At 44.5% G+C, this 25,414-nt stretch overlaps 26 pseudogenes; all 26 read right to left on the reverse strand.

The window, feature by feature from the left end:
• Positions 1–1,487: 1,487 nt before the first annotated feature.
• LOC148268388 (5S ribosomal RNA) lies at positions 1,488–1,606 on the reverse strand (annotated as a pseudogene).
• Positions 1,607–2,418: 812 nt separating this feature from the next.
• LOC148268389 (5S ribosomal RNA) lies at positions 2,419–2,537 on the reverse strand (annotated as a pseudogene).
• Positions 2,538–2,887: 350 nt separating this feature from the next.
• Positions 2,888–3,006, reverse strand: LOC148268390 (5S ribosomal RNA; annotated as a pseudogene).
• Positions 3,007–3,823: 817 nt separating this feature from the next.
• On the reverse strand, positions 3,824–3,942 carry LOC148268391 (5S ribosomal RNA; annotated as a pseudogene).
• Positions 3,943–4,282: 340 nt separating this feature from the next.
• LOC148268392 (5S ribosomal RNA) lies at positions 4,283–4,401 on the reverse strand (annotated as a pseudogene).
• Positions 4,402–8,483: 4,082 nt separating this feature from the next.
• LOC148268393 (5S ribosomal RNA) lies at positions 8,484–8,602 on the reverse strand (annotated as a pseudogene).
• Positions 8,603–8,730: 128 nt separating this feature from the next.
• LOC148268394 (5S ribosomal RNA) lies at positions 8,731–8,849 on the reverse strand (annotated as a pseudogene).
• Positions 8,850–9,654: 805 nt separating this feature from the next.
• Positions 9,655–9,773, reverse strand: LOC148268395 (5S ribosomal RNA; annotated as a pseudogene).
• An 821-nt stretch (positions 9,774–10,594) lies between these two features.
• Positions 10,595–10,713, reverse strand: LOC148268396 (5S ribosomal RNA; annotated as a pseudogene).
• A 743-nt stretch (positions 10,714–11,456) lies between these two features.
• On the reverse strand, positions 11,457–11,575 carry LOC148268397 (5S ribosomal RNA; annotated as a pseudogene).
• An 813-nt stretch (positions 11,576–12,388) lies between these two features.
• Positions 12,389–12,507, reverse strand: LOC148268398 (5S ribosomal RNA; annotated as a pseudogene).
• A 340-nt stretch (positions 12,508–12,847) lies between these two features.
• LOC148268399 (5S ribosomal RNA) lies at positions 12,848–12,966 on the reverse strand (annotated as a pseudogene).
• A 206-nt stretch (positions 12,967–13,172) lies between these two features.
• On the reverse strand, positions 13,173–13,291 carry LOC148268400 (5S ribosomal RNA; annotated as a pseudogene).
• Positions 13,292–13,492: 201 nt separating this feature from the next.
• LOC148268401 (5S ribosomal RNA) lies at positions 13,493–13,611 on the reverse strand (annotated as a pseudogene).
• A 515-nt stretch (positions 13,612–14,126) lies between these two features.
• On the reverse strand, positions 14,127–14,245 carry LOC148268402 (5S ribosomal RNA; annotated as a pseudogene).
• Positions 14,246–14,449: 204 nt separating this feature from the next.
• On the reverse strand, positions 14,450–14,568 carry LOC148268403 (5S ribosomal RNA; annotated as a pseudogene).
• Positions 14,569–15,422: 854 nt separating this feature from the next.
• LOC148268404 (5S ribosomal RNA) lies at positions 15,423–15,541 on the reverse strand (annotated as a pseudogene).
• A 1,188-nt stretch (positions 15,542–16,729) lies between these two features.
• LOC148268405 (5S ribosomal RNA) lies at positions 16,730–16,855 on the reverse strand (annotated as a pseudogene).
• Positions 16,856–17,173: 318 nt separating this feature from the next.
• On the reverse strand, positions 17,174–17,292 carry LOC148268406 (5S ribosomal RNA; annotated as a pseudogene).
• A 344-nt stretch (positions 17,293–17,636) lies between these two features.
• LOC148268407 (5S ribosomal RNA) lies at positions 17,637–17,755 on the reverse strand (annotated as a pseudogene).
• Positions 17,756–18,100: 345 nt separating this feature from the next.
• On the reverse strand, positions 18,101–18,218 carry LOC148268408 (5S ribosomal RNA; annotated as a pseudogene).
• Positions 18,219–20,840: 2,622 nt separating this feature from the next.
• Positions 20,841–20,958, reverse strand: LOC148268409 (5S ribosomal RNA; annotated as a pseudogene).
• A 1,183-nt stretch (positions 20,959–22,141) lies between these two features.
• On the reverse strand, positions 22,142–22,259 carry LOC148268410 (5S ribosomal RNA; annotated as a pseudogene).
• Positions 22,260–22,790: 531 nt separating this feature from the next.
• Positions 22,791–22,910, reverse strand: LOC148268411 (5S ribosomal RNA; annotated as a pseudogene).
• Positions 22,911–24,385: 1,475 nt separating this feature from the next.
• Positions 24,386–24,504, reverse strand: LOC148268412 (5S ribosomal RNA; annotated as a pseudogene).
• Positions 24,505–25,015: 511 nt separating this feature from the next.
• On the reverse strand, positions 25,016–25,134 carry LOC148268413 (5S ribosomal RNA; annotated as a pseudogene).
• Between the last annotated feature and the right edge of the window lie 280 nt (positions 25,135–25,414).

Consider the following 25,414-nt stretch of genomic DNA (forward strand, 5'->3'; position numbering starts at 1 on the left):
CCCAACGCCGTGACTCACATTTGCGAATGATCCAGTGAATCGTTGCTCTGGTCCTGCATAACGTTTAACGCCCCATCTGCAAAAAGAAGGGTGCAACACAAGTACTTACAGCAGGTAACAAATCTTAGTACTATTCTTGCCCAAGCACGCTTAACTACAGAGTTCTGATGGGATATGATAAACTATTACTGGTATGATCGCACTCGTTCTTATTTGTGCTGCAAATACATATACCCCTTCTCCTTCCCTCTCCCCTCCCATCATTTATTTCACTGTGCGTGCACTTAACCTCTGCTTCTAGTTCTAATATCAAGGAAAATGCCCCGATGCCTCGACTTATGCCAATATGAATGGATTGCCCGCCGTACCTTATTTTTTGTTATTTTACTATGTATAATACTCGCAATGATACTCTTATCACGTTATGGGGTTTAATTGAATGCATAAAAAATATTAAGCAAAATGTCCTGACGCCGTGACTCTTATTTGCGAATGGATCGGCAGACCGTCGCTCCGATCTCGCGTAACACTTAACACCCCATCTGCAGAAAGAAGGGTGCAACACAAGGACTTCCTAGGAGGTCACCAATCCTAATACTACTATCACCCAAGCACGCTTAACAGCAAAGTTATAATGGGATCCAATGAACTAGAGCTGGTATGATCGCATCCGTTCTAGTTTGCGCCGCAAAGACATATACCCCTTCTCCTTCCCTCTCCCCTCCCATCATTTGTTTCACTATGCACACACCTGACCTCTATTTCTAGTTCTAATATCAAGCGAAATGGCCGGCGCCTCGACTCATGCCCATATGAACGAATGGCCCATTGTACCTCATTTTTTGTTGTTCTATTATGTAAGATACTAGAAATGACACTCTTATCACGTGATGGACTTTAATTAAATGTGTAAAAAATATTAAGCAAAATGCCCAGGCGCCGTGACTTACGTTTGCGAATGAACCAGTAGACCGTCGCTCCAGTCCTGCGTAACGTTTAACACCCCATCTACAAAAAAATTGGTGCAACACAAGGACTTCCCAAGAGGTCACCCATCTTAGTACTACTCTCGCCCAAGCACGCTTGACTGCAGAGCTCTGATGGCATCTGGAGAAATAGCAATAGTATGATCACACACATTCTAGTTTGTGCCGCAAATACATATTCCCCTTCTACTTCCCTCTCCTTTCCCGTTATTTGTTTCGCTGTGCACGCACCTCACCTCTGCTTCTAGTTCTAATATCAAGCAAAATGCCCCGGTACCTCGACTCTTGCCCATATGAACAGATTGCTCGCCGCACCTCATTTTTCATTTTTCTACTATGTAATATACTCGTAATGATACTCTTATCATGTGATAGGCTTTAATTGAATGCGCAAAAAAATATTAAGCAAAATGACCTAGCGCTGTGACTCATGTTTATGAATGAACCAGTGGATTGTCGCTCCGGTCCCGCGTAACATTTAACGCCCCGTCTACAAAAAGAATGGTGCAATATGAGGACTTCCTAGGAGATCAACCATCCTATTACTACTCTCACCCAAGCACGCTTAACTGCGGAGTTCTTATGGGATCCAGTGAGCTAGTGCTGTTATGATCGCTCCAATTCTAGTTTGTGCAGCAAAGACATATACCCCTTCTTCGTCCCTCCCCCCTCCCGTCATTTGTTTCACTATGCATGCACCTCACCTCTTCTTCTAGTTCTAATATCAAGTGAAATGCCCTGCACCTCGACTCATGCCCATATGAACGGATCGCTCGCTGCACCTCATTTTTCGTTATTCTACTATCTAAGATACTCTTAATGACAGTTTTATCACATGATGGGCTTTAATTAAATGCTAGAAAAATATTAAGCAAGATGCTCCAGCGCCATGATTCTTATTTGCTAATGAACCAGTAGACCATCGCTTCAATCCTGCATAACGTTTAACTCCCCGTCTACAAAAAGAATAGTGAAAAATGAGGACTTCCCAGCAAGTCACCAATCCCAGCACTACTCTTGCTCGAGCACGCTTAACTACGGAGTTCTGATGGGATCTGGTGAACTAGTGCTGGTATGATCGCACTCGTTCTAGTTTGCGCCATAAATACATATACCTCTTCTCCTTCCCTCTCCCCTCCCGTCATTTGATTCGCTGTGCGTGCACCTCAGCTCTGCATCTAATTCTAATATCAAGTGAAATGCCCCAGTACCTCGACTCATGCCCATATGAACGGATCGTGCCGCACCTCTTTTTTCGTTATTCTACTATGTAACATGCTCGCAACGACACTCTTATCACGTGATGGACTTTAATTGAATGCATGATAAATATTAAGCCAAATGCCCAGGCACCGTGACTCACGTTTGTGAATGAACCAGCGGACCGTCGCTCTGGTCCTTAAAAATATTTAATGCCCCATCTGTAAAAAGAATGGTGCAACACAGGGACCTCCCAGGAGGTCACCCATCCTAGTACTACTCTCGCCCAAGCACGCATAACCTTGCAGTTCTGATAAGATCCGGTGAATTAGTGCTGGTATGATCGCACTCATTCAATTCCGCACCATAAATACATATACCTCTTTTCCTTCCCTCCCCCCTCCCGTCATTTGTTTCGCTTTGTGCGCACACTTCACCTCTGCTTATAGTTCTAATATCGAGCGAAATACCCTAGCGCTTCGACTCATGCCCATATGAACTGATCGCACACCGCACCTCTATTTTTATTATTTTACTATGTAAGATACTCGTAATAACACTCTTGTCACGTGATGAGCTTTAATTGAATGAATGAAAAATATTAAGAAAAAGTCCCCGACACCTTGACTCACGTATGCAAATAAACCAACGGACCGTCGCTCCGGTCCTGCGTAGTGTTTAACATCTTTTCTGTAAAAAGAAGGGTGCAACACGATAATTTTCCAGGAGGTCATCCATCTTAGTACTACTCTCGCCCAAAAATGCTTAACTGCGGAGTTCTGGTGGGATCCAGTGAATTAGTGCTGGAATGATCGCACCCATTCCATTTCGCGCTGCAAATACATATACCCCATCTCCTTCCCTCCCCTTTCCTGTCATTTTTTTCATTGTGCCTGCACCCTGCACCTCTTCTTCTAATTTTAATATCAAACGAAATGCCCCGGCGGCTCGACTCACGCTCAGATTAATGATCCGTCTGCCGCTTCTTGTTTTTCATTGTTCTACTATGTATGATGCTCATAATGAGACTCTTATAACGTGGTGGACTATAAATGAATGCATGAAAATTATTTAAGCAAAATTTTTTGACACCGCGACTCATGTTTGCGAATGAACTGACGGACCGTGGTTCTGGTTGCATGTAATGTTTATTGTCACGTATGCAAAAAAAAGGTGCAACACGAGGACTTTCTAAGAGGTCAACCATCTTAGTACTACTCTCACCAAGGGACACTTAACTACAGAGTTCTTATGGGATTCAGTGCATTAGTGCTCGTCTGATCGCACTCGTCCCATTTCGTATTATAAATGCATGTGCCCCTTCTCCTTCCCTCCCCCTTCCCGTCATTCGTTTTGCTGTACGCGCAGACCTCACCTCTGTTTCTTGTTCTAATATCAAGTGAAATACCCCAGCGCTTCGACTCATGCCCATATGAATGGATCACCCGCCGCATATCTATTTTTATTGTTTTACTATGTAAGATACTCGTAATAACACTCTTATCATGTGATGGGCTTTAATTGAAGGCACAAAAATATTAAAAAAAATACCCTGACGCCGTGACTTAATTTGCGAACGAGCTGGAAGACCGTCGCTCTGGTCCTGCGTAATGTTTAACATCCCGTCTCACAAAAGAAGGGTGCAACACGAGAACTTCTCATGAGGTCACCCATCCTAGTACTACTCTCGCCCAAGCACGCTTAACTGGGGAGTTTTGATGGGATCTGGTGAATTAGTGCTGGTATGATCGCACCCATTTCATTTCGTGCTGCAAATGTATATACCCCTTCTCCTTCCCTCCCCCCTCCTATCATTTGTTTCGCTGTGCGCGCACACCTTACCTCTGCTTCTAGTTCTAATATCAAAAGAAATGCCCTGGTGTCTTGACTCATGCCCGTAGCTCGCCGCACCTCTATTTTCATTGTTTTACTATGTAAGATACTCATAATAATACTCTTATCACGTGATGGGCTTTAATTGAATGCATGAAAAATATTAAGCAAAATGCCCCGGTGCCGTGACTCACGTTTGCAAATGAACCGGCAGACCGTTGCTCCGGTTCTACATAACATTTAAGGCTCCGTCTGCAAAAAGAGGGGTGCAACACGAAGACTTCCCAGGAGGTCACCCGTCCTAGTACTACTCTCGCCCAAAAATGCTTAACTACGGAGTTCTAATGGGATCCAGCGAATTAGTGCTGGTATGATCGCACCCATTCTATTTCACGCTGCAAATACATATACCCCTTCTCCTTCGCTCCCCCCTATCGTCATTTTTTTTTATATGGATGTGCCCCATACCACTACTTTTAATCTAATATCAAGCAAAATGCCCCGACGGCTTGACCCATGCTAAGATGAATGGTCTGCCTACCGCACATTATTTTTCGTTGTTTTATTATGTAAGATCTTTGTAATGAGACTCTTATAACGTGGTGGATTATAAATGAATGCATGAAAAATATTAAGCAAAATGCCTTGACACCAAAACTCACATTTGCGAATGAGCTGCAGACCATGGTTCCGGTCGCGCGTAATGTTTATTACCTCGTGTGCAAAAAAATAGGTGCAACACGAGGACTTTCTGAAAGGTTAACCATCTTCGTACTACTCTTACCAAAGGACACTTAACTACAGAGTTCTTATGGGATTTGGTGCATTAGAGCTGGTCTGATCGCACCCGTCTCATTTCGCGCTACAAATGCATGTACCCCTTCTCCTTCTCTCCCCCCTTCTGTCATTTGTTTCGCTGTATGCGTAGTCCTCACTTCTATTTCTTGTTCTAATATCAAGCGAAATGCCCCGGCACCTAGACTCATGCCCATATGAACGGATCCCCTGACACACCTATGTTTTCATTGTTCTACCATATAAGGTACTCGTAATAACACTCTTATAACATGATGGGCTTTAATTGAATGCACAAAAAATATTAAGCAAAATACTCTAGTGCTGTGACTTACGTTTAAGAATGAACCAACAAACCGACGAATCATTGCTCCGGTCCCGTGTAACTTTTAATGCCTCATCTGCAAAAAGAAGGGTACAACACAAGAACTTCTAAGGAGGTCACCCATTCTAGTACTCCTCTCGCTCAAGCACGCATAACTGCGGAGTTTTGATGGGATCTGGTGAATTAGTGCTGGTATGATCGCACTTGTTCCAATTCGCACGTCAAATACATGTACCCCTTCTACTTCCCTCCCCCCTCCCATCATTTGTTTCATTGTGCGCGCACCCCGCACCTCGTCTTCTAGTTCTAATATCAAGCAAAATACCCCAGCGTCTCGACTCATGCCCGTATAAACAGATCGCTCACCGCACCTCTGTTTCTGTTGTTCTATTATATAAGATACTCATAATAACACTCTTTTCATGTGAAGGACTTTAATTAAATGCATAAAAAACATTAAGCAAATGTCCCGACGTCATGACTCACATTTGCGAATTAACCGACGGACTGTTGCTCCGGTCCCGCGTATCGTTTAACGTCTCGTCTGTAAAATAAGGGTGCAACACGAGGACTTCCAAAGAGGTCACTCCTCCTAGTACTACTATCGCCCAAAAATGCGTAACTATAGAATTCTGATGGGATCCAGTGAATTAGTGCTAGTATGATCGCATATGTTCCATTTTGCACTGTAAATACATATACCTCTTCTCCTTTGCTCCCCCCTCCTATCATTTTTTTTTGTGCGCTAACTCGCACCTCTGCTTCTAATTCTAATATCAAGCGAAATGCCCCGGCAGCTCGACTCCTGCTCAAATGAAATGACGGCCCGCCGCACCATGTTTTTCGTTGTTCTACAATGTAAGATGCTCGTAATGAGACTCTTATAACGTGGTGGATTATAAATGAATACATGAAAAATATTTAGCAAAATATCTTGACGCCGTGACTCATGTTTGTGAATGAACCGATGGACCGAGGTTCCAGTCGGGCATAACATTTATTATCTCATGTGCAAAAAAACAGGTGGAACAAGAGGACTTTCAAACATGTCAACCATCTTAGTACTACTCTCACTAAAGGACACTTAACTGCAGAGTTCTTATGGGATTTGGTGCATTAGTGCTGGTCTGATCGCACCCGTCACATTCCCTGCTACAAATGCATGTGCTCCTTCTCCTTCCCTCCCACCTCCCGTCATTTGTTTCGCTGTACGCACACACTTTACCTCTACTTCTAGTTCTAAGATCAAGCAAAATGCCCCAGCGCCTCGACTCATGCCCATATGAACGGATCCCCAAACACACCTCTGTTTTTATTGTTCTACTATATATGATACTCATAATAACACTCCTATCACGTGATCGACTTTAATTGAATGCACAAAAAATATTGAGCAAAATGGCCACTCACGTTTGTGAATGAACCAGTGGACCATCGCTCTGGTCCCGCGTAATGTTTAATGCCCCGTCTGCAAAAAGAAGGGTGCAGCACGAGGACTTCTAAAGAGGTCACCCATCCTATGCCCAAAAATACTTAACTGTGGAGTTCTGATGGGATTAGTGAATTAGTACTTGTATGATCGCATCAGTTCCATTTCGCGCTGTAAATACATATACCCCTTCTCCTTCCCTCGCCCTCTCATTATTTGTTTCGCTGTGTGCGCAAACCTCACCTCTTCTTCTAGTTCTAATATCAAGTGAAATACTCAGACACCTTGACTCATGCCCATATGAACGGATCACCCACTGAACCTCTGTTTTTGTTGTTTTACTATGTACGATACTCGTAATAACACTCTTATAACGTGATGGGCTTTAATTGAATGCACAAAAAATATTAAGCAAAATGCCCCGGAACCATGACTCACATTTGCGAATGAACCGACAGACTATCGCTCTAGTCCCGTGCAACGTTTAACACCTCATCTGCAAAAAAAAGGGTATAACATGAGGACTTCCCAGGAGGTCACCCGTCTTAATACTACTCTCGCCAAAGAATGTTTAATTGCAGAGTTCTGATGGGATCTGGTGAATTAGTGCTGGTGTGATGACAGCTATTCCAGTTCACGTCGCAAATACATATACCCTTTCTCCTCCCCTCCCCCCTCCCGTCATTTATTTCACTGTACGCACACGCCTCACCTCTTCTTCTACTTCTAATATCAAGCGAATTATTTCGGTGCCTCGACTCATGCCCATACGAACGGATCACCCGCCGCACCTCTGTTTTCGCTGTTCTACTATGTAAGATACTCGTAATAACACTCTTATCACGTGATGGGCTTTAGTTAAATGCACGAAAAATATTAAGCAAAATGCCCTAACGTCGTGCAACACTATAAAAAGAATGGTGCAACACGAGGACTTCTCAGCAGGTCACCAATCTTAGTACTACTCTCGCCTGAGCATGCTTAGCTGCGAAGTTCTAATGGGATATAGAGAACTAGTTCTGGTATGATCACTCAACCACCACCAATACACAAAAACATAACGGTTTTACCTTTTGGCATAGACGATTTGGCCTGCGCGGGCCGATCCGGGCGGAAGACATTGTCAGGTGGGGAGTTTGGCTGGGGCGGCACATCTGTTAAAAGGTAATGCAGGTGTCCTAAGATGAGCTCAACGAGAACAGAAATCTAGTGTGGAACAAAAGGGTAAAAGCTCGTTTGATTCTGATTTCCAGTACGAATACGAACCGTGAAAGCGTGGCCTATCGATCCTTTGCGAAGGAATGGGTTGGCTTCCTGAATGGGTCGGCTTTCCCCATTCCTGAGGAAACCTCCTTAGTTTTTGCACGGGTGATTAGCCCGACGGGCCCGCATAGACAACCCAACACTAGCCCTGCCCAATCACCGCTCAACCACCACCAATACATAAAAACATAACGGTTTTACCTTTTGGCATAGACGATTTGGCCTGGACTTAGCTCCTAGTCGCCTCCTTTCAGTCACCCCGGCTTGCATGCTTGCGATTGGAATGGTAATTTTTACGCCTAAAAAAATTGGTTAGTGCAAAATAGAAATAGATTAATTCCTTTCTCCTTCTGTCTCCCTTTCCGTCATTTGTTTCGCTGTGTGTCACCTCTTCTTCTAGTTCTAATATCAAGCGAAATGCCCCGATGCCTCGACTCATGCCCATCTGAACGGATCACCCATTGCACCTCTATTTTCGTTGTTGTACTATGTACGATACTCATAATAGTACTCTTATCATGTGATGGGCTTTAATTGAATCCACAAAAAATTTTAAAGTAAAATGGCCCAACGTCGTGACTCACGTTTACGGATGAACTGACGGACCGTCGCTCTGATCTCGCATAACGTTTAACACCCATCTGCAAAAAGAAGGGTGCAACATGAGGACTTCCTAAGAGGTCACCCATCCTAGTACTACTCTCACCCAAAAACACTTAACTGCGAAGTTCTGATGGGATCTGGTGAATTAATGCTGGTATGATCGCACCCGTTCTATTTCGCACTGCAAATACATGTACCCCTTCTCCTTCCCTCCCCCCTCCCATCATTTTTTTCGTTGTGCGCGCACCCCGCACCTTTGGTCCCACGTAATGTTTAACGCTCCATCTGCAAAAAGAAGGGTGCAACATGAGGACTTCCTAGGAGATCAACCATCTTAGTACTACTCTCACCCAAGCATGCTTAACTGTAGAGTTCTTATGAGATCCAGTGGACTAGTGCTGTTATGATCACTCCCATTCTAGTTTACGCTGCAAAGACATATACCCCTTCTTCTTCCCTCTCCCTTCCCGTCATTTGTTTCGATGTGCTTGCATCTCACCTCTTCTTCTTGTTCTAATATCTAGTGAAATGTCCCGTACCTCGACTCATGCCCATATGAATGGATCGCCCACTATACCTCATTTTTTGTTGTTCTACTATCTAAGATACACTTAATGATAGTCTTATCACGTGATGGGCTTTAATTAAATGCACGAAAAATATTAAGCAAAATGCTCTGGCACCGTGACTCATGTTTGCGAATAAACTGGCCAATCGCGCTCCAATCCCACATAAAGTTTAACGCCCCGTCTACAAAAAGAATGGTGAAACACGAGGACTTCCCAGCAGGTCACCAATCCCAACACTACTCTTGCTCGAGCACGCTTAACTGCGAAGTTCTGATGGGATCTTAGTGCTGGTATGATCGCACCCATTCAAGTTTGCGCCGTAAATATATATACCTCTTCTCCTTCCCTCTCCCCTCCTATCATTTGATTTGTTGTGCGTGCACCTCACCTCTGTATCTAATTCTAATATCAAGTGAAATGCCCCGGCACCACGACTTATGCCCATATGAACAGATCGTACCGCACCTCATTTTTTCGTTGTTCTACTATGTAAGATGCTCGCAAGGACACCCTTATTATGTGATGGGCTTTAAATGAATGCACGAAAAATATTAAGTAAAATGCCCAGGCACCGTGACTCATGTTTGCAAATGAACCGGCGGACCGTTGCTTTAGTCCTGAAAAACATTTAACACCCCATCTGCAAAAAGAAGGGTGCAACATGGGGACTTCCTAGGAGGTCACCCATCCTAGTACTACTCTCGCCCAAGCACGCTTAACCGCGGAGTTTTGATGAGATTCGGTGAATTAGTGCTGGTATGATCGCATCCATTCAATTTCGCGCCGTAAATACATATACCCCTTTTCCTTCCCTCCCCCTTCCCGTCATTTGTTTCGCTTTGTGCGCACACCTCACCTTTGCTTGTAGTTCTAATATCGAGCGAAATACCCCGGCGCCTCGACTCATGCCCATATGAACAGATTGCCCACCGCACCTCTGTTTTCATTATTTTACTATGTAAGATACTCATAACAACACTCTTATCGCGTGATGTGTTTTAATTGAATGCTTGAAAAATATTAAGAAAAATATCCCGGCACCGTGACTCACGTTTGCAAATAAACCAGTGAACCGTCGCTCCAGTCCCGCATAACGTTTAGCGTCTTATCTGGAAAAAGAAGGGTGCAACATGATAATTTTCCAGGAGGTCATCTATCCTAGAACTACTCTCGCCCAAAAATGCTTAATTGTTGAGTTTTGGTGGGATCCAGTGAATTAGTGCTGGTATGATCGCACCCATTCAATTTCGCGCTGCAAATACATATACCCCTTCTCCTTCCCTCCCCCTTCCCATCATTTTTTTTCGCTGTGCGTGATCCTCGCACCTCTTTTTCTACTTCTAATATCAAGTGAAATGCCCTGACAGTTTGACTCACGCTCAGATTAATGGTCCGCCTACCGCACCTCATTTTTCATTATTCTATTATGTAAGATGCTCATAATGAGACTCTTATAACGCAGTGGACTATAAATGAATGCACAAAAATTTTTTAAGCAAAATTTCTTGACACCACGACTCACATTTGCGAATGAACTGACAGACCATGGTTCTGGTCATGTGTAATGTTTATTACCACGTGTGCAAAAAAACAGGTGCAACACGAGGACTTTCCAAGAGGTCAACCATCTTAGTACTACTCTCACCAAGGGACACTTAACTGCAGAGTTCTTATGGGATCTGGCAAATTAGTGCTGGTATGATCGCACCTATTCCATTTCGCGCTGCAAAAAGCTCTACCCCTTCTCTTTCCCTCCCCCATCCCATAATTTTTTTCGTTGTATGTGCATCCCGCACCTCTGCTTCTAATTCTAATATCAAGTGAAATGCCTCGGCGGCTCGACTCACGCCTAGATGAATGGACCACCTGCCGTACCTCATTTTTTATTATTCTACTATGTAAGATGCTCGTAAAGACACTCTTATCACGTGGTGGACTATAAATGAATGCACAAAAAATATTTAACAAAATGCCCTGACGCCACAACTCACACTTGCGAATGAACCGACAGACCATGGTTCTAGTCGTGTGTAACATTTATTTTCTCGTGTGCACAAAAATAGGTGCAACACGAGGACTTTCAAAGAGGTCAACAATCTTAGTACTACTCTCACCCAATGACACTTAACTGCAGAGTTCTTATGGGAATCGGTGCGTTAGTGCTGGTATTATCGCACCCGTACCATTTTGCACTACAAGTGCATGTGCTGCCCCTTCTTCTTCCCTCCCCCCTCCCATCATTTGTTTCGCTGTGCGCACACACCTCACCTCTATTTTTGTTGTTCTATTATGTACGATACTCGTAATAACACTTTTATCACGTGATGGGATTTAATAGAATGCACGAAAAATATTAAGCAAAATGTCCTGGTGTTGTGACTCATATTTGCGAATGAACTGGCAGATCGTCGCTCCAGTCCGATGTAACATTTAATGCCCCATCTGCAAAAAGAAGGGTGCAACATGAGGACTTCCTAGGAGGTCACCCATCCTAGTACTACTCTCGCCCAAAAATACTTAACTGCGGAGTTCTGATGGGATCTGGTGAATTAGTGGTGGTATGTTCACACTCGTTCCATTCACGCTGCAAATAGAGATACCCCTTCTTCTTCCCTCCCCCCTCCCGTCATTGGCTTTGCTATGCGTGCACCTCACCTCTACTTTTAAATCTAATATCAAATGAAATACTATGGCGGCTCGACTCACGCCCAGATGAATGGATCGTCTGCCGCACCACTTTTTTTTTTTATTCTACTATTTAAGCTGCTCGTAATGGCACTTTATCATGTTGTGGACTATAAATGAATGCACAAAAAATATTAAGCAAAATGCCCTGACGCCGCGACTCATGCTTGCGATGAACTGACAGACCGTGGTTCTGGTCGCGTGTAACATTTATTTTCTCATGTGCACAAAAATAGGTGCGACACGAGAACTTTCCAAGAGGTCAACCATTTTAGTACTACTCTCACCCAAGGACACTTAATTGCAAGGTTCTTATGGGAATCGGTGCATTAGTGCTGGTATTATCAAACTCGTGCCATTTTGCACTACAAGGGCATGTGGCCCTTCTCTGTCCCTCCCCCCTCCCATCATTTGCTTCGCTGTGCACGCACACCTCACCTCTACTTCTAGTTCTGATATCAAGCGAAATGTCCCGTCGTCTTGACTCCTTCCCATATGAACAGATTGTTCGCCACACCTCTATTTTTTTTGTTCTACTATGTAAGATACTCGTAATAATACTCTTATCACATGATGGGATTTAATAGAATGCACAAAAAATATTAAAACAATATCCCGGCGCGTGACTCACGTTTGAGAATGAACTGGCAGATCGTCGCTCCGGTCCCGCGTAATATTTAATGCCCCGTCTGCAAAAAGAAGTGTGCAACATGAGGACTTCCTAGGAGGTCACCCATCCTAGTACTACTCTCGCCCAAAAATGCTTAACGGCAGAGTTCTGATGGGATCCAGTAAATTAGTGCTGGTATGGTCGCACTCATTCCATTTTGTGCTGCAAATAGAGATACCCCTTATGCTTTCCTCCCCCATCCCGTCATTTGTTTCGCTGTGCGCGCACCTCACCTCTGTTTCTAATTCTAATATCAAGCAAAATGCTCCAGCGGCTCGATTCGCGCCCAGATGAATAGACTGTCCGCCGCATCTCATTTTTTTTTATTCTACTATCTAAGCTGCTCGTAATGACACTCTTATCACGTTGTGGACTATAAATGAATGCACGTAAACAAAATGCCATGACGCCAAGACTCACGCCAGTGAATGACTTAACCGACTGTCGCTTCAGTCTCGCATAATGTTTAACGCCCCGTTTGTAAAAAGAAGGGTGCAACATGAGAACTTCCCAAGCGATCACCCATCCTAGTACTACTCTCGCCCAAGCACACTTAAATGCGGAGTTCTTATGGGATCCGGTGCATTAGTGATGGTTTGATCGCACCTGTTTTATTCCGTGCTGCAAACACATACACTCCTTCTTCTTCCCTCCCCCCTCCCGTCATTTGTTTCCTTGTGCCTGCACACTACACATCCCCTTCTCGTTCTAATATCAAGTAAAATGCCCCGGCGCTGTGACTCACTTTTGCAAATAAACCAGCGGACCATAGTGTTAGTCGCGCATAACGTCGAATGACTCATCTGCAAAAAAATTAGTGCAACACGAGGACTTCCCAGGAGGTCACCCATCCTATTACTACTCTCGCCCAAACACACTTAACTACGGAGTTTTGATGGGATCCAGTGCATTAGTGCTGTTAGGATCGTACTAATTTCATTTTGCGATGCAAATACATATAATCCTTTTCCTTCCCTCCTCCTTCTCGTCATTTGTTTCCATGTGCGTGTGCACCTCTCCTTCTCGTTCTAATATCAAGTAAAATGTCCTGACGTCGTGACTCATATTTGCGAATAAACCAGCGGACCATAGTTCTAGTCGCTCGTAACATCGAACGACCTATCCTCAAAAAAATGGGTGCAACACGAGAAATTCCCAAGAGGTCACCCATCCTAAAACTACTCTCGCCCAAGCACACTTAACTACGGAGTTCTAATGGGAACCTGTACATTAGTGCTGGTATGATCGCACCCATTTCATTTTACACAACAAATACATATACTCCTCCTTCCCTCCCCCCTCCCGTCATTTGTTTCCTTGCGCGTGCACACTGCACCTCTACTTCTCGAACTAATATAAAGAAAAACACCCCAGGGCCTTGACTCATATTTGAGAATAAACAAGCAGATCATAATTCTAGTCACGCGTAACGGTGAACGCCCCATCTGAAAAAAATAGGTGCAACACGAGGACTTCCCAGGAGGTCACCACTCCTAGTACTACACTCACCCAAGCACATTAAACTGCGGAGTTCTGATGGGATCCAGTGAATTAGTGATGGTATAATGTCACCTATTCCATTCCGCGCTACAAATACATACACTCCTTCTCCTTCCCTCCTGCCTCCTGTCATTTGTTTCCTTGTGCGTGCACACTGCACATCTCCTACTACTTCTAATATCAAGTAAAATACCCTGGCGCCGTGACTCACATTTGCGAATAAACCAGCGGACTATGGTTCCAGTCGAAAGACCCATCTGCAAAAGAATGGGTGCAACACGAGGACTTCCCAGGAGGTCACCCATCCTACTACTACTCTCTCCCAAGTACACTTAACTGCAGAGTTCTAATAGGATCCAGTACATTAGTGCTGGTATGATGGCACCTATTTCATTTTACGCTGTAAATACATACACTCTTTCTCCTTCTCCCCCCTCCCATCATTTGTTTCCTTGTGCGTGCCCACTGCACCTCTCCTTCTCGTTCTAATATCAAGTAAAATGCCTAGGCGCCATGACTCACATTTGCGAATAAACCAGCGGACCATAGTTCCAGTCGTGCGCAACGTCGAATGACCCATCTGAAAAAAAATTTGTGCAGCATGAGTACTTACAAGGAGGTCACCCATACTAGTACTACTCTCGCCCAAGCACACTTAACTACGGAGTTCTGATGGGATCCGGTGCATTAGTCCTGGTATGATCACACCGCTTTCATTCCGCAGTGCAAATACATATACTCCTTCTCCTTCCCTCCCCCCTCTCGTCATTTGTTTCCTTATGCGTGCACACTGCACCTCTCCTTCTCGTTCTGACATCAAGTAAAATGCCTCAGTGCCGTGACTCATATTTGTGAATAAACCAGCGGACCATAGTTCCAGTCGCGCGTAACGTCGAACGACCCAACTGCAAAAAAATGGGTGCAACACGAGGACTTCCCAGGAGGTCAGCACTCCTAGTACTACACTCGCCCAAGCACATTTAATTGTGGAGTTCTGATGGGATCTGGTGAATTAGTGATGGAATTATGGCACCTATTTCATTCCGCACTGCAAATACATACAATCCTTCTTCTTGCCTCCCTCTCCCGTCATTTGTTTCTTTGTGCGTGCACACTGTACCTCTCATTCTCGTTCGAATATCAAGTAAAATACCCGGGCACAGTGACTCACATTTACGAATAAACCAGCAGATCATGGTTCCAGTCGCGTGTAACATCGAACGACCCATTTGCAAAAAATGGGTGCAACACGAAGAGTTCCTAGAAGGTCACCCATCCTAGTACTACTCTCACCCAAACATACATAACTGCGGAGTTCTAATAGGATCCAGTGCATTAGTGCTGGTATGATTGCACTTATTTAATTTTGCGCAGCAAATACATACATTCCTTCTCCTTCCCTCCCCCCTCCCGTCATTTGTTTCCTTGTGCGTGCACACTGCACCTCTTCTTCTCATTCTAATATCAAGTAAAATGCCTCGGTGCCATGACTCACATTTGTAAATAAACCAGCGGATCATGGTTCCAGTCGCACGTAACGTCGAACGACCCATCTGCAAAAAAATGGGTGCAACACGAGGACTTCACAAGAGGTCACCCATTCTAGTACTACTCTCACCCAAGCACACTTAACTGCGGAGTTCTAATGTGATCCGGTGCATTAGTGCTGGTATGATCGCACCTCTTTCATTCTGCATTGTAAATACATACACTCCTTCTCCTTCTCTCCCCCCTCCCGTCATTTGTTTCCTTGTGCGTGCACACTGCACCTCCTCTTCTAGTTCTAATATCAAGTAAAATGCCCTGGTGCCGTGACTCATATTTGTGAATAAACCAGCGAACCATAGTTCTAGTCACGCGTAACGTCGAACGACCCATCTACAAAAAAAGGGCTTCCCAGGTGGTCACCCATCCTAGTACTACACTCGCCCAAGCATATTTAACTGCGGAGTTCTGATTGGATCTGGTGAATTAGTGATGGTATAATGGCACCTGTTTCTTTTTACACTGCGTATACATACACTCCTCCTTTCCTCCCCTCTCCCGTCATTTATTTCCTTGTGTGTGCACAATGCACCTCTCCTTCTCGTTCTAGTTTCAAGTAAAATGCCTTGGCGCCGTGACTCACATTTGCAAATAAAACAGCGGATCATAGTTTCAGTCGTGCGTAACATCGAACGACCCATCTCGACATATGCCCATATAAACCGATCGCCCGCCACCTCTCATTTTTTGTTGTTCTACTATTTAAGATGCTCAAAATAACACTCTCATCACGCGATGGGCTTTAATTGAATGCTAAAAAAATATTAATAAAAATTCTTCGGTGCCATGACTCACGTTTACAAATGAACCGATGGATAATCGTTCCGGTCTAGTTGAATGTTTAACGCCTTGTCTACAAAAAGAAGCGTGCAACATGAAAACTTCTAAGGAGATCATCCATCCTAGTACTACTCTCGCCCAAGCACGCTTAACTATGAGTTTAAATGCGATCAAGTGAACTAGTGCTGGTATGATCGCACCCGTTCTAGTTTGTGCCGCAAGTACATATATCCCTTCTCCTTCCCTCTCTCCTTCCGTCATTTGTTTCGCTGTGTGCGCACCTCACCTTTGCATCTAATTCTAATATCAAGCGAAATACTGCGGGGCCTCAACTCATGCCTATATGAATGGATAACACCGCACCCCGTTTTTTGTTGTTCTACTATGTAATATGCTCGCAGACACTCTTATCACGTGATGGGTTTTTATTTAATGCGCGAAAAATATTAAACAAAATGCCCCGGCACCGTGACTTACATTTACGAATGAACCGGTGGATCGTCGCTCCAGTCCCACGTAACGTTTAACGCCAAGTCTAAAAAAAGAAGGATGCAACACGAGAGCCGAGAGATTCCCAGGAGGTAACCCATCCTAGTACTACTCTCGCCCAAGCACGCATAACTGCAGAGTTCTGATGGGATCCGGTGAACTAGTGTTGGTATGATCGCACCCTTTCTTGTTTGCGCCGCAAATACATGTGCCCCTTCTCCTTCCCTTTCCCCTCTCGTCATTTGATTCACTGTGCGCGCACCTCACCTCTTCTTCTGGTTCTAATATTAAGCGAAATGCCCCGGCGCCTCGACTCATGCCCATATGAACGGATCGCACACCGCACCTCATTTTTTGTTGTTATATTATGTAAGGTGCTCGCAATGACACTCTTATCACGTGATTAGTTTTAATTGAATGTGCAAAAAATATTAAGCAAAATGCCCCAGTGGACCGTCGCTCTAGTCTCGCGTAAAATTTAACACCCCATCTATAGAAAGAAGGGTGCAACACGAGAACTTCCCAAAAGGTCACACATCCTAATACTACTCTCGCCCAAGAATGCTTGACTGCGGAGTTCTGATGGGATCCGGTGAACTAGTCCTGGTATGATCACAATCGTTTTGGTTTGCGCCGTAAATACATATACCCCTTCCCCTTCCCTCTCCCTTCCCATCATTTATTTCGTTGTACGCGCAACTCACCTCTGCTTCTAGTTCTAATATCGAGCGAAATGCCCTGGCGCCTCGACTCATGCCTATATGAAACACTCGCCGCACCTCCTTTTTCATTATTCTACTATGTAAGATGCTCGCAATGACACTCTCAACATGTGATGGGCTTTAATTGAATGCACAAAAAATATTAAGCAAAATGTCCCGCCGCCGTGACTCACGTTTGTGAATGAACCGTCGGACTGTCGCTCTTATCCCACATAACATTTAATGCCCCGCCTACAAAAAGAAGGGTGCAACACGAGTACTTCCCAAGAGGTCACCCATTGTAGTACTACTCTCGCCCAAGCACGCTTGACTGCGGAGTTCTGATGGGATATGGTGAACTATTGCTCGTATGATCGCACCCCTTCTAATTTGCGCCGTAAACACATATACCACTTATCCTTCCCTCTTCCTTCCCATCATTTGTTTCATTGTGCTTGCAACTCACCTCTGCTTCTAGTTCTAATATCAAGCGAAATGCTCTGACACCTCGACTCATGCCCATATGAACGGATCGCCTGCCGCACCTCATTTTTCGTTGTTCTACTATTTAAGATGCTCGTAATCACACTCTCATCATGTGGTGGGCTTTAATTGAATGCACGAAAAATATTAAGCAAAATGCCCTGGCACCGTGACTCACGTTTGCGAATGAACAGGCGGACTATCGCTCTAGTCTAGCGTAACATTTAACGGTCTGCAAAAAAAAAGGGTGCAACACGAGTGCTTCCCAAGAGGTCACCCATCGTAGAACTACTCTCGCCCAAGCACGCTTAACTGCAGAGTTCTGATGGATCCCGTGAACTAGTGCTGGTATGATCGCACCCCTTTTAATTTGCGCCGCAAAGACATATATCCCTTCTCCTTCTCTCTCCCTTCCCGTCATTTGTTTCGCTGTGCGCGCAACGCACCACTGCTTCTAGTTCTAATATCGAGCGAAATGCCCCGGCGCCTCGACTCATGTCTATATGGATGGAACACCCGCCGCACCTCCTTTTTTATTGTTCTACTATGTAAGATGCTCGTAATAATAATCTTATCACGTGGTGGGCTATAATTGAATGCACGAATAATATTAAATAAAATGCTCCAGTGCCGTGACTCACGTTTGCGAATTAACTGGCGACTATCGCACTAGTCCCGCGTAACATTTAATGCCCAATCTACAAAAAGAAGGGTGCAACATGAGAACTTCCTAAGAGATCACCATCCTAGTACTACTCTCGCCCAAGCACGATTAAGTACGTAGTTCGATGGGATCTGAGACATTAGTTCTGGTATGATCGCACCCCTTCCATTCAGCACTGCAAATACATATACCACTTCTTCTTCCCTCTCCCCTCTCGTTATTTATTTTGTTGTGCGCGCACACCGCACCTCTGTTTCTAGTTCTAATATCAAGCGAAATGCCAAGGCATCTCGACTCATGCACAGATGAACAGACTGCCGGCCACAACTCTATTTTCATTATTTTACTCTGTAAGATAATCGTAATGACATTCTTATCTCATGATGGACTATAAATGAATGCATGAAAAATATTAAGCAAAATGTCCTAATGCCGCGACTCACACTGGCGGCCTGTCGCTTCGGTCATGCGTAACATTTAATTCCCCGTCCATAAAAATACGTATGGAACACGAGGACTTCGCAGGAGGTCACCCATCCTAATATTGCTTTTACCAGAGCACACTTAACTGCAGAGTTCGACAGGATCCGATGCATTAGTGTTGGTATGATCGCACCCCTTCCATTTCGTGCTGCAAATACATATACCCCTTCTCCTTCCCTCCCCCCTCCCATTATTTGTTTCGTTGTGCATACACATTACACCTCTGTTTCTAGTTCTAATATCAAGTGAAATGTCCAGGCACCTCGACTCACGCCTAGATAAATAGACCGCCTGTCGTACCTCATTTTTCATTATTCTACTATGTAAGATGCTCGTAATGACACTCTTATCATGTGGTGGACTAAAAATGAATGCACGAAAAATATTAAGCAAAATATTTTGGTGCCACGACTCATGTCGACGGACTATGGCTCCTATTGCGCATAACATTTAACACCCCATCCGTAAAAAGACGGGTGCAACACGAGGACTTCCCAAAAGATCACCCATCCTAGTACTATCGCAAAAGCATGCTCAACTACGGAGTTCGATGGGATTCGGTGCATTAGTGCTAGTATGATCGCACCTCTTCTATTTTGCGCTACAAATACATATACCCCTTCTCCCTCCCTCTCCCCCTATTATTTGTTTCGCTATTCACGAACACCGCACCTCTACTTATAGTTCTAATATAGAGCAAAATGCTCCAGCGCCTCGACTCATGCCCAGATGAACGGATTACCCCCTGCACCTCCTTTTTCGTCATTCTACTATGTAAGATGCTCGTAATGACACTCTTATCACGTGGCGAACTATAAATGAATGCACAAAAAATATTAAAAAAATGTCTTGGTGTTGCGACTCACTCCAAGGGACAATGGCATTGATCGCTCATAATGTTTAATGTCCCGTCAGCAAAAAAACGAGTGGAACATGAGAACTTTTCAGGAGGTCACCCATCCTAGTACTACTTCCGCCCAAGCACACTTAACTACGAAATTCGATGGGATCCAATGCATTAGTGCAGGTATGATCGCACACCCCTTCCATTCCACGCTGCAAGTACATATACCCCTTCTCCTTCCCTCCGCCCTCCCGTCATTTGTTTCGTTGTACGCACACACCACACCTTTATTTCTAGTTCTAATATCAAGTGAAATAGCCCGACACCTCGACTCACGCCCAGATGATTGGATCACCTGCCGTACCTCATTTTTCATTGTTATACTATGTAAGATACTCGTAATGACACTCTTATCACGTGGTGGACTATAAATGAATGCACGAAAAATATTAAGCAAAATTTTCAGGCCCCGCAACTCACACCGGCAGGCTGTGGCTCCGATCGCACTTAACATTTAACATCACATCTACAAAAAGATGAATTCAACACGAGGACTTTCCAGGAGGTCACCCATCCTAGAACTAATCTCGCCCAAGCACGCTTGACTACAGAGTTCTGATGGGATCGTGTGCATTAGTGTTTGTATGATCACAACTGTCCCATTCCCCACCGCAAATACATATAGCCCTTCTCCTTCCCTCCCCCCTCCCATTATTTATTTCGCTGTGCGGGCATATCGCATCTCTGCTTCTAGTTTTAATATAGAGCAAAATGCCATGTCGCTTCGACTCACGCCCAGAAGAACGGAGGCCCGTTGCGCCTCTTTTTTCGTTGTTCTACTATGTAAGACTCTCGTAATGAGACTCTTATCACGTGGTGGACTACAAATAAGTGCACGTAAAATATTAAGCAAAATGTTTCAACGTCGCTACTCATGTCGGCGAACTGTGGCTCCGATCACGCATAACGTTTGACACCCAGTCTGCAAAAAGACGGGTGCAACAAGAGAACTTCCCAGGAGGTCACCCATCCTGGTACTACTCTCGCCCAAGCACACTTAACTATGGAGTTCGATGATATCCGGTGTATTAATGCTAGTATGATTGCACCCCTTCCATTTCGCGTTGCAAATACATATACCCCTTCTCCTTCCCTCCCCCCACCCATCATTTTTTTCACTGTGCGCGCACACCGCACCTCTGTTTATAGTTCTAATATCAAGTGAAATGCCCCAACACCTCGACTCACGCCAGAAGAAAGGACCGCCTGCCGTACCTCATTTTTCTTTATTCTACTATATAAGATGCTCGTAATGACACTCTTATCACATGGTAGACTATAAATGAATGCACGAAAAAATAGTAAGCAAAATTTTTTGGCGACGCGACTCACGCCAGCGGATTGTGGCTCCGATCATATGTATCATTTTAGGCCCCGTTTGTAAAAAGACAGTGCAACATGAGAACTTCTTAGGAGGTTACCGATCCTAGTACTACTCTCGCCCAAGCATGTTTAACTGCATAGTTCGATGGGATCCGGTGCATTAGTGCTGGTATGATCGCACCCCTTCCTTTCCATATTGCAAATACATATACTCCTTCTCCTTTCCTCCCCTCTCCTATCATTTTTTTCGCTATGCGCGTTCACTCTATCTTTGTTTCTAGTTCTAATATCAAGCAAAATGCCTCAGCGCCTCGACCTATGCCCAGATTAAAGGACCACCTACCACACCTTTTTTTTATTATTCTACTATGTAAGATGCTCGTAATGACTCTCTTATCACGTGGTGGACTATGAATGAGTGCACAAAAAAAGTAAGCAAAATGCCTCGGCGTGGCGACTCACGTCGACAAATGAACCAGTGGAATATGGCTCCGGTCGCGCATAACATTTGATGCCATGTTCGTAAAAAGACGAGTGCAACACAAGCACTTCCCAGGAGGTCACTCATCCTAGTACTACTCTCGGCCAAACACACTTAACTGAAGATTATGATGGGATACGATGCATTAGTGCTAGTATGATCCCACCCATCCTATTCCCCACTTTAAATACATATACCCCTTTTCTTTCCCTCCCCCGTCCCATCATTTGTTTCGCTCTGTGTGGACACCGCACCTCTACTTCTAGTTTTAATATCAAGCAAAATGCCCCATTGCCTAGACTCATGCCCAAATGAACAGACCGCCTGCCACACCTCCCTTTTGCTTGTTCTATTATTTACGATGCTTGTAATGACACTCTTATCACGTGGAGGATTATAAATGGATGAACAAAAAATATTAAGAAAAAGACGGGTTCAACACGAGTACTTCACAGGAGGTCACCCATCCTAGTACTACTCTCGTCCAAGCACACTTAAATGAGGATTCTGATGGGATCCCGTGCATTAGTGCTGGTATGATCGCACCTATTTCATTCCGTGCTAGAAATACATACACTCCTTCTCCTTCCCTCCCCCCTCCCATCATTTGTTTCCTTGTGCGTGCATACTGCCCCTCTCCTTCTCATTCTAATATCAAGTAAAATGTCGCGGCGCCGTGACTCACATTTGCGAATAAACCAGTGGACCATAGTTTAAGTCGCACGTAACGTCGAACGAAAAATCTGTAAAAAAATGGGTGCAACATGAAGACTTCCCAAGAGGTCACACATCCTAGTACTATTCTCGCCTAAGCACATTTAACTGCAGAGCTCTAATGGGATCTGGTGCACTAGTGCTGGTATGATCGTACCTATTTCATTTCGCGCTGCAAATACATACACTACTTCTCCTTCCCTCTCCCCTCCCGTTATTTGTTTTCTTGTGCGTGCACACTGCACCTTTCCTTCTCGTTCTAATATCAAGTAAAATGCCCCGGCGCCATGACTCACATTTGCGAATAAACAAGCGGACCATAGTTTCAGTCGCACGTAACGTCAAACAACCCATCTACAAAATAATAGGTGCAACACGAGTACTTCCCAAGAGATCACCCATCCTAGTACTACTCTCGCCCAAGCACACTTAAATGGTGGAGTTCTGATGGGATCTGGTGTATTAGTGCTGGTATGATCACACTTGTTTCATTTCGAGATGCAAATACATACACTCTTTCTCCTTCCCTCCCCCCTCCCGTCATTTATTTAGTTTTACGTGCATATTGTACCTTTCCTTCTCATTCTAATATCAAGTAAAATGCCCCGGCACTGTGACTCACATTTGCAAATAAACAAGTGGACCATAGTTCCAGTCGTGCGTAACGTCGAACGACTCATCTGCAAAAAAATGGGTGCAACACGAGAACTTCCTAAGAGGTCACCCATCCTAGTACTACTCTCGCCCAAACAAACATAACTGCGTAGTTATGATGGGATCTGGTGCATTAGTGTTGGTATGATCACACATCTTTCATTCCGCACTGCAAACACATACACTCCTCCTTCCCTCCCCCCTCGCGTCATTTATTTCCTTATGTGTGCACACTGCACCTCTCTTTCTCGTTCTAATATCAAGTAAAATGCATTGGCAGCGTTACTCACATTTGCGAATAAACGAACGGACTATAGTTCCAGTCGCGCGTAATGTCAAACTACCCATCTACAAAAAAATGGGTGTAACACAACCACTTCCAAGGAGGTCACCCATCCTAGTACTACTCTCACCAAAGCACACTTAACTGCGGAGTTCTAAAGGGATTCAGTGCATTAGTGCTGGTATGATCGCACCTGTTTTATTGTGCGCTGCAAATACATACACTCCCTCTCCTTCCCTCCCCCTCCCGTCATTTGTTTCTTTGTGCGTGCACACTGCACCTCTCCTTCTCATTCTAATATCAAGTAAAATGCCTCGGCACCATGACTCACATTTGCGAATAAACCAGCGGACCATAGTTCCAGTCGCGCGTAACGTCGAACGACCCATCTACAAAAAATGGGTGCAACACGAGTACTTCCCAAGAGGTCACCCATCCTAGTTCTGCTCTCCCCCAACCACAATTAACTATGGAGTTCTAATGGGATCTGGTGCAGTAGTGATGGTATAATGGCACCTGCTTCTTTCCGCACTGTAAATACATACACTTCTTCTCCTTCCCTCCCCCCCCATTTGTTTCATTGTGCGTGCATATTGCAGCTCTCCTTCTACTTCTAATATCAAGTAAAATGACCCAACGCCGTGACTCAAATTTACGAATAAACCAACGGAGTATAGTTCCAGTCGCGCGTAACGTCGAAGGGATTTAGTGCATTAGGACTTCCTGGGAGGTAGCCCATCCGCGTACTACTCTCACCCAAGCACACTTAACTACGGAGTTTTGATTAAATCCAGTGTATTAGTGCTGCTATGATCGCACCTAATTCATTCTGCGTTGCAAATATATACACTCCTTCTTCCCTCCTCCCTTCCGTCATTTGTTTCCTTGTGCGTGCACACTGCACCTCTACTTTTCATTTTAATATCAATTGAAATGCCTCGACGCCATGATTAACATTTGCGTATAAATCAGCGGACTATAGTTCCAATCGTGCGTAACGTCAAACGACCCATCTGAAAAAAAAGGGTGCAACACGAGTACTTCCCAGGAGATCACCCATCCTAGTACTACTCTCGCCCAAGCACACTTAACTACGGAGTTCTGAAGGGATTCAGTGCATTAGTGCTGGTATGATCACACCAATCTCATTCTGCGCTGCAAATACATACACTCCTTCTCCTTCCCTCCCCCCTCCCGTCATTTGTTTCCTTGTGCGTGCACACTGCACCTCTCATTCTCGTTCTAATATCAAGTAAAATGCCCTGGTGCCGTGACTCATATTTGCGAATAAACCAGTAGACAATAGTTCAAGTCACGCGTAACGTCGAATGACCCATCTACAAAAAAAATGGGTGCAACACGGGGACTTCCAAGGAGATCACCCATCCTAGTACTACTCTCGCCAAAGCACACTTAATTGCGGAGTTCTAAAGGGATTCAGTGCATTAGTGCTGATATGATCGCACCTTTTTTATTGTACGCTACAAATACATACACTCCCTCTCCTTCCCTCTCCCATCTCGTCATTTGTTTTCTTGTGCATGCACACTGCACATCTCCTTCTCGTTCTAGTATCATGTAAAATGCATTGGCATCATGATTCACATTTGCGAATAAACCAGGGGACCATAGTTCCAGTCGCGCGTAACGTCGTGGGTGCAACACGAGAACTTCCCAGGAGGTCACCCATCCTAGTACTACTATCGCCCAAGAACACTTGACTACGGAGTTCTAATGGGATCCGATGCATTAGTGCTGGTATGATCGCACCTGTTTCATTCTGCACTATTCAACAAATGCCTTGACACCGCGACTCACACTTGCGAATGAACCGACAGACCGTGGTTTTGGTCGCGTATAACGTTTATTTTCTTGTGTGCACAAAAATAGGTTCAACATGAGGACTTTCCAAGAGGTCAACCATCTTAGTACTACTCTCACCCAATGACACTTAACTATAGAGTTCTTATGGGAATTGGTGCATTGGTGCTGGTATTATCGAACCGTACCATTTTGCACTACAAGTACATGTGCCCCTTCTCCTTTCCTCCA

The sequence above is a fragment of the Carica papaya genome, chromosome 3 (genome assembly GCF_054855325.1).
Source record: "Carica papaya isolate Zhongbai chromosome 3, ASM5485532v1, whole genome shotgun sequence".
Lineage (NCBI taxonomy): Eukaryota > Viridiplantae > Streptophyta > Magnoliopsida > Brassicales > Caricaceae > Carica > Carica papaya.